This window comes from Anser anser (assembly GCF_964211835.1).
Source record: "Anser anser genome assembly, contig: HAP1_SCAFFOLD_46, whole genome shotgun sequence".
NCBI classification, from domain to species: domain Eukaryota; kingdom Metazoa; phylum Chordata; class Aves; order Anseriformes; family Anatidae; genus Anser; species Anser anser.
The window spans coordinates 832809-840322 of NW_028153973.1; the positions used below are offsets into that span (position 1 = coordinate 832809).

A 7514-nucleotide genomic window follows, 5' to 3' on the forward strand; every position below is an offset into this window, starting at 1 on the left:
GCATCCCCTGTGGTGCCAGGGCACTCTCTGGACTCACTGCACTGCATCCCCAGTGGTGCCAGTGCACTCTCTGGACTCACTGCAGTGCATCTCCAGTGGTGCCAGTGCACTCTCTGGACTCTCTGCAGTGTATCCCCAGTGGTGCCAGTGCACTCTCTGGACTCACTGCACTGCATTCCCACTGGTGCCAGTGCATTCTCTGGACTCACGGCACTGCATCCCCAGTGGTGCCAGTGTATTCTCTGAACTCACTGCACTGTGTTATAAATGACTGAGTCCCAAATAGGATTACAATCAGAGTTTACAATTTATTAAACGAATAGAGGCAAGCAAACAGCGCTGGGTGCGCCGGGAGTCTCTGCTCCACCGGGACGCACACCCGTTACGTAAGGCATCTACTTTTTTATACTCCTAGGCTAATACATATTTATTACTACTTCTAGAAGAGGCAGGGTTATTATAATTGGTTTCCCAAATCCGATGTCGCCTGCTTATCAGTCTCTGTTACTTTCTCAGGGGCCGCTCGAACAGGGAGACAGGGAGGCTCATATTTTCCTCCTTATCTCGTGGTCCAGGGAGACAGGGAGACAGGAAGGCTCTTATTCTTCCTCCTTATCTAGTGGTCTCTTGGCCGGCTATCAGAAGTTACTGCACATCCGTGCAAAGTCAGCAGTTTTTCTCCGAAGAAATCCCTTTGTTCTTTTCTCGCCTAAACCCAGGCCTCAATGTTAACCCTTCAAAACCCCTTAGTGGCACGAATTGCTGGACCATTTCTTACAATTCCTCCCTTTTTTTTTTTTAATCATCAATTCGTGTCTCTCCTTCAACCTTTGTCAGTAACAATTGGATTTCATCAGTCAGTTCTCGGGGTGTCCACTTCTTAAGCATCATTATCGACACGTCACCTTTTCTCTCCACTGAAGTCATCACAAATTGGGTGCTATTTATTACTCGCCGTATCAACAACGTAAAGCAAGGTATCATACAAGGTATAAACAATAATGTCATTACACCACATAAAAATAAAAACAGCATCCTTTTAACCCATGGTTCACCAGGCAACCATGAAAAGAAATCCCAATCCATACCCTTCCAAGTTTGTACTGGGATGTGGGCTAACTTTCTGATTTCCTTTGTTATCTGCTTGACCACTTTTCCATTATCATCAATCTGTAGACAACAATTAGAATCGTTCAGTTTTCCACATACTCCCCCTTCTTCTGCTAGTAAATAGTCTAAGACCATTCTATGTTGGAATATAGCATTTCTCATTTGAGTGGATTGGTCAGCCAAAAGATCCAAGGCTGTCGCTGTTTGATTTGTTACAACTTCGAGGATAGCTTGCAACCTAATTATTCGGTTCAAATTATAAATAGGTTCTCGGGCTCCTGATATCAACTCATTTGGGTTCCAGGTGGCTGGCCCATAATGCTGTATGATTCTTTCAGGAGGCCATTCATCCTTTCCCCATTTTTGGGCACTACCCCCGGATAAGGAAGTATCAATAGATCGTTTTACTCTGTTCAGGTCATCATATAATCTTATTCCTAAATGATTTCCTTGTGTTTGTGACAATAAAAAGAACAAGGGTCTTATGTACCCCCCATAGCATATTCCCGACCAGTTTCCAGGTAGCCTCTTGTAAGCATGTTTGCCACACACCCAATAATGTCCCTTTAGGGCCCACGTCCCGTTTGGAAAATGACCATCCCATCCATCTTTACCCTTTGGGGCGTGATAATACAGAGTGTCCTTGTTACCGAGTGGTCCTGTTACAATGTCTGCCCCGTTTGTACTCGTATATGCACGCTTCCAAGCTCCCACGTTGGGTTTCCACTTACAGTCACAATTCAGTTCTCTTTGGCGACCTGTCATATTATAAGCCTTTTTCGCCGTCCAATCTTGAGAGTGTGGGAAGCGCCTTCAATCATGGGGTTGGGCCCGCTTTCAGAGCTTGTGTTACCATTCAGCCCTTCAGGGTGATCCAGCTCCTGGAAAAACTAATCACAATTTTATTATGGGTTTAAAAGGTTCTCATGTTATTTTTCTCAGGACAAACTGATCTTGGTGAGGGAGAAGTCCGGTCGAGGCACTCTCACTCGGCGGTCAATACCCATAGGGGTTGCCTCCCTCGGTAGACCATACACGCCGCAGTGGAGGGTCCTACCCCGGTCTTGCCTTCTCCCTTTCCTCCCTTCAGACTTGTCCTCTTTATCCAGTGCCCTTAATTCATGCAGAACCTCATTGCTGGGATATCAGTTCCTCTTTAGTCTCAGTTTCAGTTCCCCAGGAGTGGACTCAACCCTCCAGGCTTCGGTAGTTATTGGTCCTTTTATTCTGGATGCGTGGGTCCAACCCCTTTCTGCTGTTCTCACAGCTGTTTCAGTAGTAAGTAAAACAAGGTACAGTCCCTCCCATCGGGGGTTCAATGATTCCTCTCTCCAGGTTTTTATTAAGACCTTGTCTCCTGGTTGTATCTTATGAATAGCAAATCCTAAAGGTGGTGTCTGAGTCATCATCCCAATTTCTCTTATCTCCTGTAATCTCCTTCCAATGGTAATTATGTATTTCTGGATACTATGATCCTCAACTACATTGTTCCCTAGGGGCATCCCTTGAGAATAAGGCATACCATATAACATTTCATATGATGATAATCCAGTCTCACTGTGTGGTTTAGTTCTTATGTTTAAAAGTGCCAATGGTAAGCATTTCGTCCAGGGCAGCTGTGTCTCCATCATTAACTTAGCCAATTGTTGTTTTATTGTTTGATTCATCCTTTCTACTTTCCCTGAGCTTTGTGGGTGCCACGGAGTGTGGTATTCCCACTGAATACCTTTCAAGGGGTACATCCTTCAAATCTTTGTGGCTGGCGTATGTTCGATTATTTGCACACAACTGTGTTCCAACGGTCCTTCTTCTGGAACAGTTCCTAGAAATACTGCTGGATATAACAGGTTAGTCGTTTTCAAGGTTATGTCATCTTGTTCAGTTAGGATTGCCTGATATTTCACCATCCAGCTGGGTGATAACCAGTGCCCCCCCCCCCTTTGTTCCAAAACGGTTGTTACCATATGTGGTCCAAAAACTTCAATACGTTTTCCCATTTGAAGGCAAATAATTTTCTACTATCTTTATCAAGAGGTATGCAAAAGAAGGCATCCTTTAAATCTATCACGGTAAACCATTTATATTTCCCTTTCACAGATGTTAACAATGTGTAAGGATTAGCTACTACCGGGTGAATATCCTTTGTTATTTCATTTATTGCTCTAAGATCTTGTACAAATCTATACTCGCCATTCGGCTTCTTTACTGGAAAAATTGGAGTATTGTATTCCGATTTACATTCTTCCAGAATCTGATATTTGAGAAATTTGTCAATAATTTTCACCATTCCCGTGCCTAGCTTCTATCTTAAGCGGATATTGTTTGATTCAAACAGGTTTGGCTCCTTCCTTTAATTCCACCTTTACCAGTTGTGCCAGTTTCGACTTCCCTGGTACATCTGTTTCCCGTACTGTTGCTATAACTGCATTTTCTACTTCTCTTGGAATATTAACAAAGGGTTTATCTTTGATCATTAGGATTTGGCCTACTTTGGACTCAGGTACCTTCATTATTAATTCTCCATCCTCAAAGGTTATTGTTGCATCTAATTTGGCTAATAGATCCCGTCCCAAGAGTGGCATCGGGCATTCTGGTACATACTAAAATTTATGGGTTAGTTCCTCACCCCCAAAACGCAAATCAAGGGGTTGTAAGAATGACCATTCTTCCTCTTTCCCTGTGGCTCCAATTATTGTAGTTGTCTTAGTTCCTAATCGTCCTTTTAAACTATTTAACACTGAATATGTTGCTCCTATTACATTTACAGCCTAATTAACACAGAGAAAGAAGCTCCCATAACCAACAAAAAATTCAAGCCTCTGTCTTCGTTTCCTAGCTTTATTTCAACTAGTGGACCTGCTAGGGTAGATGCCCCAGGTCCCCATCATTCCTGACTGTTGTTTGTCCTGCAGCCTAAGACAATTTCTTTCTGATATCAGGGGCCGATTGCCCTGGAAAGAGGCTAGCCAGTTGCCTCTCTCTCTTTTTTTTTTTTTTTTTTTTTTTTTTTTTTTTAAGCCAGGTCCATTTTTTTTTTTTTTTTCATTGCATTTCAAAGTTGGTCCAGAAATTCAAAAATTCCATAAATTCCATAGGGGTTTCTTTTGGACCTTGTTGGAACAGATTCTCAATTCCCAATAGCCAATTTAACCAGATTTTAGTATTTACATAATTTCCGGGGTGATTAGGGTCTCAGTGAGGGGGTCGGTCAGGGGAATGCAATCGTTGAAAGTTCCCTGAGCGGTCCCATTGGCAATCTGAGCTCACACAGGAACTCAGGTTGTTTCAAAAGTTAGCTGCTTTTCTGTTTCCACGACAACTCTCTCGGACCCATCACGGTCCCCCTGCCCCAGAGGGCTCACACCCGCGATTTAGAGATCTCAGCCTCGGGTTGAGACGGAACTATTAACATTCCTACATCCTCTTTCCCTGCTCATTCAACTTCAAACAGCTCTGTTAAATACTACATGCCACACAACCTTTAACACCTCCAACAATCCTTTTAACACTTCCTTTATCTTTCTCCAGCCTGTACTTTTCTAATGCCAACACCAAAGGCTCAGTCAGGGACCAACTTAATTCCAAACCTTTTCCCTCCAAGATGCTGAAACAACATATCACTATACAACATTTCATCCTATTTTCCTTCTCTCCTCAAAAACATTAATTGCAAGACACTGTTATAGTCGATTGATCCATAAAGTGGCCATTTAGTTTATATAGTGGCCACCATTGATTGCAATACTTAGTGAAAGTCCTCTTGCTTTCTGTGCCCCCATTTCTAACAATATCCTTCCAATGTGCCAATATGCACCCAAGGAGGCTTTTTTTTTTTTTTTTTTTTTTTTAGGACGTCTTTTTTTTTTGGATTTTCCCCTTTTCCTTGATTTCCCATTCCCTTTTATTTATTTATATTAGTTACTGTCCCTTGTTTCAATTTCCACACAAACCTTTTTATTGCAGGTTTTTACTATCTTTTCCTAATCTTCTTCCCAAATGTCCCAATTCTCTGGGATTAAACTCTTCTTTCCACATACAAACTTTACTATTTCAGATTATTAATGAGCCCCATTCCAATCATAAATCCGCAGGACTTCGGAAAAACACCTGAAGCACTCAGCCTTCTGTCTTCTAGACAAACAATAACACCTTTTCCACAAAATTTACATTTCAACAAGACCGAATTTCAAGCCGAATGCTAATTTTTCTCATGCACTTTGTTAGTAAGCCTACACAAAACAAGGAATCACTCCTGTGTATCCGTCAAGATGGGGGTTTAAAAAGGTATTGAGGCCTAAATAAATTCGCTCTCCCCCTTCTTACCAAATTCCCAGGGCTCAGGCCCGAACCACCAAAGAAGTGACTCTCCGTTCTACCACTTTGATAATCAGTCAGCCCCGCTCCCCCGATACTTGGGAAACTGACCGAACACCACCGCGAATATACCCAAACTTCTAAACTGTTACTTAGATAATGCTCCCACCTTCCTCCTTGACACAGTCAAAACATTTAAGAACAAAACAGGATTACAAGATGCACCACCGGGGGTGGATTGTTAGGATACAGAGGTGGTAGGTTATCCAATGACTCCCATTCATCATCTTTTTCTTTTTCCTTTTTTTTTTATTTTTTATTTTTTTGTTCTCTTCTTCGTCAAACTTCTCGTCTGCTTTTAGTGTAAATATTGAGGCTGGAAAAGGACGTGAGATCCTGATCCATAATCCTGCATAATCACTTTCCTCCTGGCTAAAAGGTTCCTTTGAATTAACATGTATATTTAAGGCCTGGCAAACCCAGTCTTCAAAGGATCCGAAAACGGGCCAAAAGACATGTGGTCTTAAAGGCTCCTTTGGCCATTCTGTCATACAATACTGAACCATTTTTAATTTACTTTTTCCCTTTTCTGGGGCCCCTATCGTTCCAATTTCTAATCATTATCCCTAATGGACTTTCTGGTGGTATGTCTGGTAATTTGCTCCCTTTTCTCTGGTCCCGGGTCTTCAATTTTGTCTGACCCATCTAGGAATTTTACTGTGGCAATTCCTACAGCCCTTGGTTGCCTTAGTGAGAGTGTCTTGCAGGGGGTTTAGGACCTATCACCCACCCACGAATCCTATAGGAATCGCTTCGGTCCTTCACCGGCCAAGTCCCTCGCGGGAGATTGGAACCGCGGTTAGAAGACCTCCACAATCGCTTCGGAACTACGTTCCGTCTCAATCACACTCTCACACACACAGGCAACCGAATCCCACCCAACCGAACGGTATACACATTAAATACTTACGACTCCGTCGTCTTCGTTCGGATCTTCGCGCGCAGAATTACGGGCAAAATATAGTGCTGCAGCCGGCAAAGGGAGCTCATAAAAAAATCTAAATCTTTGCTTGCCCTTATTCAGGTTCAGGATGGTGTTAGCCCCGACCTGACTCGAACAGGAGCCACCAAATGGTGGGGGCGCCCCTCCTAGATCAAGTCAGAATTCAGGAACCAAGACCATCCCGGACGAGCCCCCAATTGTTATAAATGACTGAGTCCCAAATAGGATTACAATCAGAGTTTACAATTTATTAAACGAATAGAGGCAAGCAAACAGCGCTGGGTGCGCCGGGAGTCTCTGCTCCACCGGGACGCACACCCGTTACGTAAGGCATCTACTTTTTTATACTCCTAGGCTAATACATATTTATTACTACTTCTAGAAGAGGCAGGGTTATTATAATTGGTTTCCCAAATCCGATGTCGCCTGCTTATCAGTCTCTGTTACTTTCTCAGGGGCCGCTCGAACAGGGAGACAGGGAGGCTCATATTTTCCTCCTTATCTCGTGGTCCAGGGAGACAGGGAGACAGGAAGGCTCTTATTCTTCCTCCTTATCTAGTGGTCTCTTGGCCGGCTATCAGAAGTTACTGCACATCCGTGCAAAGTCAGCAGTTTTTCTCCGAAGAAATCCCTTTGTTCTTTTCTCGCCTAAACCCAGGCCTCAATGTTAACCCTTCAAAACCCCTTAGTGGCACGAATTGCTGGACCATTTCTTACAACTGCATCCCCAGTGGTGCCAGGGCACTCTCTGGACTCACTGCACTGCATCCCCAGTGGTTCCAGTGCACTCTCTGGACTCACTGCAGTGCATCCCCAGTGTTGCCAGTGCACTCTCTGGACTCACTGCACTGCATCCCCAGTGGTGCCAGTGCACTCTCTGGACTCACTGCGCTGCATCCCCAGTGGTGCCAAGGCACTCTCTGGACTCCCTGTAGTGCATCACTCGTGGAGCCAGTGCACTCTCTGGACTCACTGCACTGCATCCCCAGTGGCGCCAGGGCACTCTCTGGACTCACTGCACTGCATCCCCAGTGGTGCCAGTGCACTCTCTGGACTCACTGCACTGCATCCCCAGTGCTGCCAGTGC

The 7514-nt window shown here is 44.0% G+C and overlaps 1 long non-coding RNA gene across 1 annotated transcript; it reads right to left on the reverse strand.

Annotated features, from left to right (window-relative positions):
- Positions 1–283: 283 nt before the first annotated feature.
- LOC310891064 lies at positions 284–7150 on the reverse strand. Its single transcript, XR_014577408.1, has 2 exons — positions 6395–7150; positions 284–2944 (listed from the first exon to the last, which is right to left on the reverse strand). It is a non-coding gene; the product is annotated as an uncharacterized lncRNA (long non-coding RNA).
- Positions 7151–7514: the final 364 nt, after the last annotated feature.